The sequence below is a fragment of the Amblyomma maculatum genome, chromosome 1, assembly GCF_055883805.1.
Source record: "Amblyomma maculatum isolate TAMU_Amacu chromosome 1, ASM5588380v1, whole genome shotgun sequence".
NCBI classification, from domain to species: Eukaryota; Metazoa; Arthropoda; class Arachnida; order Ixodida; family Ixodidae; genus Amblyomma; species Amblyomma maculatum.
Window position 1 is genome coordinate 412,247,196 of NC_139344.1, and position 8,624 is coordinate 412,255,819.

Below are 8,624 nucleotides of genomic sequence, written 5' to 3' on the forward strand. Positions count from 1 at the left end.
GCTGCCCATACGGATACAGATTGGGTCTGATCACAGCAAAATTGAGCAGACCACTCGGGGTCCCTCTGGGTACGTGTGCAAATCCCCCATGGGGCCTGTATGAGCTGCCCTCACAGGCCCAACGAGGGACCCCATGACATTGCCCACTTTGTGCTACTTGGTTATGAATGATTTTTAGAGATGATGGCGTGGTTAAAATTAGAATAAATTTATAGTTTTGTGTTAAAATGCATTGCAATTTTATAGGAAGCTTAGAAACACTAAAGTTTAACACCAGGTAAACACCTTATAATTTTACCTTTTAGATTTGCGCAATATATATATATATATATATATATATATATATATATATATATATATATATATATATATATATATATATCAGCATTATAAAAATGTAATGCCCATATGCTGTAGGAACTGAAGTTGCAGCACATCCACCATTTTCTTCTGTCTGTAATCCACTCGTTTTCATTCATCTTAAACATAAGATATTGCCTTGATGCAACATATTTGGTCAGCCTCGGAAGTCCTCATATATATCAGTGTAATTGCTGGGATACAGAATTTACTAAAGGCCAAGACTGCAACGAGAAATCTATCTCCGTTTTTTTTCCAAACCATAAATAACCATTATCCTCGTGCAGAGCGTTCGTTAACCGGTGGCATCAAAATCCACAGTCATCTTCCTTTGTTTGCTAATCTTGTCACTAAGCTTTGTTTTCATAGGGCTCTACTACGTAAGCTAATATCTCTGGCTCAATAGTCTCTATAACGTTTTCACCCTGAAGCACAGTGAAGGGGGTTAAAAAGTGGTGTGCACTTCCATGGCGGCGCCATCAGCTCAGATGTCCACGTTCTCTCATCTCCTTGCATGGGGACCGATATTGGCTCTTTTGTATGCCTTTCCTCATACGTGCACCTAAACGTGATGCCCGCCGGTGAGGTACGGACATGCTAAAGACTTCCACAATTGCTTCGCGGTTAGCTGCAGTGAGCAGTCCGCAATACTGTCTAAATAAGGATTACAATATTGTTACCTGGAAACGCGGTACCAAAGTGATGTGCTCACTGACGAAGACGACGACGACAAAGCGTTCAGAAAGAGGACGACGCTCACAGAGTGGACACTGCACGGCTACTGAAGTCTCAGCGCCGAGTTCAGCCCATCGCAGTGCTGTTACGTGCATCCCCGTAACATCTTGGTGGAGGTCGCGGGTTCGACACAATCTGACGCTGGATCTCCGCAGTGGCCGTCACCTCGGAACCGTCACGATGACAACCGACGCGGCTCCATCTACCCCCGCAACCCCAACTGTCGTCGTAGCCCACCCCCGTGACCCTGGCTCATTCTGCGGTACAGATGAGGTCGACGTCGAGGACTGGCTTTCGCTTTATGAGCGCGTTAGCCAGCACAACAGGTGGGACGCCACGCTGATGCTGGCCAATGTCATCTTCTACCTTACTGGCACGGCACGCGTTTGGTTCGAAACGCATGAAGCAGAAATACCCTCCTGGGATATTTGCAAACAAAAACTCCGTGACCTGTTCGGAAAACCGGTTGGCCGTCAACTCGCCGCTAAGAGGGACCTCGCCAAACGTGCCCAGACATCTACCGAGCCTTATATTACGTATATACAAGACGTTCTGGCCCTGTGCCGAAAAGTTGATAAAGACATGCCAGAACCTGATAAAGTGGGGCACATCCTGAAAGGCATAGTCGACGATGCCTTCAATCTTCTACTCTGTCGGGACTGTGCTACGGTTGACTCCGTTTTGCAGGTTTGTCGACATTTCGAGCAGGCCAAACACAGACGCATTGCACATCGCTTCGATCGGCTCCCCAACACTGCCCCTACCTCCACGTGCGAGGATCTGCCGACCCTAAGGCAACCTTCCAACACTGAAAATGTGACACGCATTGTGCGTCGTGAACTAGAAGCGCTCGCCCCTGCTGCATCCAACCCGCCCTCCTCGGACAGCAACCTAGCGACGATATCCCTCATTCAAGCCGTCGTTCGTCAAGAGGTTGCCAACTTGGGCGTCCGATGTAGCCACACCGTAGAACAACACAGTTCGAGCTCCGTCCCTCCCATGGTCGCCACCGCTACACCCCGCAACACCTACGCGCCACGCTACCGATACCGCAATCCTGATGAGTGGCGCACCCCTGACGACAGGCCTATCTGTTTCACGTGCTCGCGTATTGGCCACATCGCTCGCCACTGCCGCAGCCGCTGGACATCACCACCTCGACGTTTTCCTTACGTTGACCGCTACTCCAATTACGGTCACCCCCGTTTCACGCCTCGTTATGAGCCGCCCCGCACCGATACTACTCCGCCTCCTCCTGTGTCCAGTCGGTCTCCTTCCCCGCCAGCCCGCCGTTCCCGTTCACCTCTTCCTGGCCGCAGTTCCTCGCCGTCCTCTGCCGGCCGCTTCACGGGAAACTAGCCAATGCAGCTCCCGGAGGTGACGCTGCATTGGTACCCCGACCTGGAAAACCTCTATGCCCATTTCTTCGCCCTGTAACCTCCTGTCCCTGCTCGTGGATGGTGTTCCCGTCTCTGCCCTCATTGACACTGGTGCCCAAGTCTCGATCATGAGCTCATCGTTTTGCCGCCGCCTCAAGAAAGTACAGACCCGCCGCTTCGCCCACCGTTCGTGTTGCCGATGGCAGTACTGCTGCCGTCACTGGGCAGTGCACTGCCCGAGTCACCCTTGCCGGTCATCACATCCCTGTTTTGTTCACTGTCCTCAACCAGTGCCCTCACAATGTGATCCTCGGCCTTGACTTTTTAACGGCCCACTCTGCCCTTATCGACTGCTCCAGCGGCCTTCTTCGTTTGGACCTACCTGTCTGCTCAGAACATCCTCCATCTGCACCCCGCCTTCGCTCCACTGAGTTCGCTCGCCTGCCCCCTGACTCTGCTGTTTACCTACCTCTGTCACCTTTACCGCCTGTGCCTGACGGTGACTATCTTGCTTGCCCTATCACCGAGGTCTTTCTTGACCGCAACGTCGTTCTTCCTCATCTCATCGTACGCGTTACACAGAACAACACCTACCTTCCTATCCTGAACTTCAGTCTGTCACCCCAAGTTCTTCCCGAAGGAATATCCCTTGCTACCTTGTTCCCTCTCACGGACTGCACCATTTGTGCACTCACTCCTGGCCCACATTCAAGCGTCCTTCCAACACCCGTACTCTCCACCACAATTACCGACCCTATTTCCGCAATGATTGCCTCTGACCTCAGCCCCGAACACGCTCAGGACCTGCGCAACCTTTTGTTATCCTTCTCCGACATTTTTGACTTTGCTGCCGGTTCTCTGGGCCAAACATCAGTTGTGACTCACCGCATTGACACCGGCGATGCAAAGCCTGTACATCGGAGGCCCTATCGTGTGTCGCTTTCTGAGCGCCAAGTCATCCAGCAGGAGGTCGACAAGATGTTGGGCAACGATATCATCGAACCTTCGAACAGCCCCTGGGCATCTCCTGTCGTGCTCGTTAGAAAGAAAGACGACAGTTGGCGTTTTTGTGTCGACTATCGACATCTGAACAAGATTACAAGGAAAGATGTTTACCCGCTGCCGCGAATAGACGATGCCTTGGACTGTTTACATGGAGCCCGCTACTTTTCCTCCATCGACCTTCGTAGCGGCTACTGGCAGATCTCTGTTGACGAACAAGACCGCGAGAAGACAGCTTTTGTCACACCCGATGAACTTTACCAATTTAAGGTTATGCCTTTTGGACTTTGCAACGCCCCTGCTACGTTTGAACGCATGATGGACTCCTTACTCCGCGGCTTCAAATGGACGACTTGTCTATGTTACTTGGATGACGTGATTATCTTCTCGCCCTCGTTCGAAAGCCATCTTAGTCGCCTTTCTTCCATCTTGGCACTTTTCCGCCGTGCCGGACTTCAACTGAACTCAAAGAAGTGCAGTTTTGGTCGCCGCGAACTTAAAGTGCTTGGCCATTTGGTGAATGCCACCGGCGTGCAACCCGATCCCGACAAAGTTCGCGCTGTCAGTGCGTTTGCATGTCCTCGTTCACCCCGTGATGTCCGCAGCTTTATAGGACTGTGTTCTTATTTTCGCCTGTTCGTCCCAAACTTTGCCGCTGTTGCTCGTCCTCTCACCAATCTGCTGAAGAAAGGCGTTCTTTTCTCATGGGGACCAGAACAGGCTAACGCATTCTCCACCCTCATCGCTATTCTCACCAATCCTCCTGTGTTGGCCCATTTCAACCCGTCTGCCCCGACGGAACTTCGCACCGACGCCAGTGGCCACGGGATTGGTGCCATTCTTGCACAGCGACAACGCGGCCAACATTGCGTTATTGCCTACGCCAGTCGTCTCGTGTCATCAGCAGAACAGAACTATTCTATTACGGAACGGAAGTGCCTGGCTCTCGTTTGGGCCGTTGGAAAATTCAGACCCTACTTGTTTGGCCGACCCTTCACTGTAATTACCGATCACCACGCCTTATGTTGGCTCTCTTCCCTGAAGGATCCTGCTGGCCGCCTCGGCCGCTGGGCACTGCGCTTGCAGGAGTATACCTTTTCCGTTGTATATAAATCCGGTCGGCTTCACCAGGATGCAGACTGTCTGTCCCGTTATCCAGTCGATCCCCCTTCCTCTACTGACCATGAGTCGGACCCCTGGGTCTTCTCTATATCGGACTTTTCCCACATAGCCGACGAACAGCGGTTGGACCCAACCCTCAGTTCTCTTATCGACCGCCTCCGCACACACAGCCGTGACTCTTCCCTCGCCCTGTTCTTCCTTCATGGGAATACGCTATACCGCCGCAACATGCGACCTGATGGTGCTGAGCACTTGCTGGTCGTTCCCCAACACCTACGCTCCGCCGTTCTCGAACATATGCACGACGCTCCTACAGCTGGTCATCTTGGCCTCTCACGCACATACGGCCGCGTGCGCCGGCGTTTCTTCTGGCCTGGACTCTACCGCTCTGTCCAACGTTATGTAGCCGCTTGCGACCTCTGTCAACGCCGGAAGAAACCCCCTGTGCTACCACCTGGACACCTGCAGCCGATTGCTATCCCGACTGAGCCATTTTCTCGTATTGGCCTTGACCTCCTAGGGCCCTTCCCCGAGTCCTTGTCGGGAAACAAATGGATCGCTGTGGCCAACGATTATGCCACGCGGTACGTGATCACTCGCGCCATTCCAACCAGCTGCGCCACAGACGTTGCTGACTTCCTTTTGTACGACGTCATACTACACCATGGTGCTCCCTGTCAACTCCTTACCGACCGTGGCCGCTGTTTCCTTTCCCGAGTTGTTGAGGAAATACTTCGTTCTTGCTCCGTTCGGCACAAGTTCACCACTGCGTATCACCCTCAGACGAACGGCCTTACGGAGCGTCTTAACCGCACACTCACCGACATGCTCGCAATGTACGTATCCGACAGTCATCGCGACTGGGATATTAGTCTGCCATTTGTCACCTTTGCATATAACTCTTCGCGTCATGACACTGCTGGGTACTCTCCATTCTATCTTCTCTTTGGAAGAGACCCCTTACTGCCCTTCGACACTTTGCTCTCCGCCGATAGCCCCGTCACAACCTATGCCCGCGATACCATCGCCCGAGCCGACGCTGCTCGCCAGATTGCTCGTCAGAATCTCACCATCTCTCAAGAAACTCAAAAACGCCGCTACGACGCTCACCACCGCGATGTGCACTACCCTCCCGGATCTCTGGTGTTGCTCTGGCTTCCGTGCCGTCGTGTGGGGTTGTGTCAAAAACTTCTGCCCCACTACACAGGTCCTTACCGTGTACTACGCCCAGTGACCGACGTTACCTATGAGATTTCACCGCTCCACCCAAAGTCACCGACTGCTACACCCACTTCCGAAATCGTACATGTCGCCCGCCTAAAGCCATATTACTCCCCCTCCACATCGCACGCCTAATACGCACCGGGACGTTGCCTTTTGCCGAGGGGGGTAGTGTTACCTGGAAACGCGGTACCAAAGTGATGTGCTCACTGACGAAGACGAGGACGACAAAGCGTTGAGAAAGAGGACGACGCTCACAGAGTGGACACTGCACGGCTACTGAAGTCTCAGCGCCGAGTTCAGCCCATCGCAGTGCTGTTACATTAAGTGCATCCCCGTAACAATATCACAGAATCTTGCACAAAAAGTACCAAGAGCTATGCAGAATTTGCAGTGCAGAAATTGGGAATGCCTGAGCGTGGCTGCTGCACACGGTGCAACCTGCTACCCTTGTCAGACACAACAAGCGTTTCGGTGAACGCTTCAAAGTTCAATGGCCTGTTATAATTGGTTTGCAGGAAAGTAAAGGGGCAGTATATGTTGCTTGCCGGATATTGCTGACGCAACCTGCGTGCAAATTCTGGGCTGTTTGTGTAATTTACTAACACACACTTAACGGAAGCAGTTCAATTGCGCTGATGAGACATGAAGTCAAAACAATCCGGTTGTTATCAAAGTAGCTTAGAATGAAATGGTGCATTACGAAAACAAAAGTTACCAAAACAACTCGAGGGATTTCCCATGTTCACTGATGCATAACCTAAAATACACTCCTATGTCTCAAGAACAAAATGCGAAAAAGAAAAATTTTAGTCTATTCACTTGATAGCCCAAAAAACATCAGGTGCGCAGCGCGCCACTTAGTCGGTTGGGCTGTTGTGTACATTGGCGACATTTCCTTGAGCCACTTGTGATTGCCGCCACAAGGTGGCGCCATGATGCTTATGCAGAATTAGTAAGTATGCTAGTAACAAGGACGGAGAAATAAAGAGCGTTAAGCAACAGGTGAAAAACACAAAAGGTAAAAATTGGATAAATTCGATGGAAAAGAAACAGAGTGTGGAATTATACCGAAAGTGGAAAATGCAGATCAGGAAGGAAGATTTCTTTGATAACTCAAGAGGCAGTGCCCTACTTTTTGAAGCTAGATCAGGGTGCCTTAGAACACGCAGCTACAAAAAGAAATTTACAATGGAGATGACGCATGTGCAGTATGTGGTAACTCCAATGAAACAATTGACCATATTATACTCGAATGTAATGGTATCCATCCGGAAGTTGATGCAGGCACAATCACTGTTCCTGAAGCTCTGGGGTTTAGGGATAACAGTTGCGGGGTGAATAAACCGGCGGTGGAAACTAGCAATAAACGACTGGAAGATTAGTGGCTTAAAAGCAGAGAAGTGATATAAAGTTATTAATGTAGGAACAAAGTTTAATAAATAGAATGATGGTTTAGTTAACCATTCTAAATCAATAATTAAGATATAGGGAGAAAAATGAGCATGATAGCTACTGCTACCACCCCGTTTCAAAGGGGACGCTCCTATATTCCATCCATCTATCTATCGTCATGCCATGCAAAACATCCAACACAGCAAAATTAGCCACTGACAATAGTTCTCAAAGAAACAAAATAGTCTTGTTGGCATTTAAGCGCGAGGACATTCTTTTTAGATTAACCTCAATAATGTGTAAGCAGAAACAATTGTTTTGCACTTTCTTCTATTACTGTATATAATGAAAATATTTTGAACATTCTAAAAAAGACCGATTTTAAAACAATTTGTTCCACCCTTGAAAGAAGTTATTTTTGCCTGATATTCAGGCCTGCACTGGGAATAAAGGCAATCAACGTAAAAAGCAAAAGATGGTTCATTGTGTAAATCGATATCCTAGCGTTTAATTCAGATGATGTTATGCGACTAAGTTTTGTTTTGCAGGAGTAAATTATTTTTGAAGTTGATACCCAGCGAGAGTTGCAGCCACTGCGCCACTTATACCTCACTAAAATCATACATGTCACCACACTGTATTATGGTTGGCATATTCAGCTTGAAGCCAGTTCGTGCAAGTCATGATTCTGTCGACAACTTATGAAGAATGAGGGAAGACTACCTTCACACGTCTTTAACCAATTTTTATGCATTCTGTATATTAAAGATTCAGAGCAATTGTCGCGGACATATGGAAAAAAGATCGGCCTTACATAAAAACAGAATATGCTTTTCTGATGGTGCTTCAGGAACTGGAACGCGCAGCACTGAAAAAAAAAATGGCAAAATGTAATTCTAGACGTGACGACGGCAATCATAGTTTATTGTCAGAATACCATTTTTTTTTGTCTCCAAATGGAAACTGCACAAGGCACTATATGTGGCACAGTAAAAAGTTGGTAGCAATAGTAATTTTGCAGAGGCTACATCATGGCGGTAGTAAATTATATATGGGTATTTTTCTTACTCAGAGATAACACAATGACAATAACTTTGGCTGTGGAGTTCCAGAATAGAAGCACCAAATGGACTGCCTTTGAAATCAGCCATATTATTTGCTGTCCATCCACTCCACACCAGCTACTATTTCGACACCTGAAGCTCAAGTCATATGTTACTAAAGAATTTAAGAACTTCCAATCAAAATGGACATGCGAGCCTTGGTAATATTATTTCCTCTGGGGATCTCGATATGAGCAATCATAACTCAATATCTGTTGATAAGAAAGCAGAATGCAAAGGGACGTTGCATTTGAAAATGTCAAGATTGCGAGTAATAATATTTAGGAACGTAAAACGTTTGATGCAC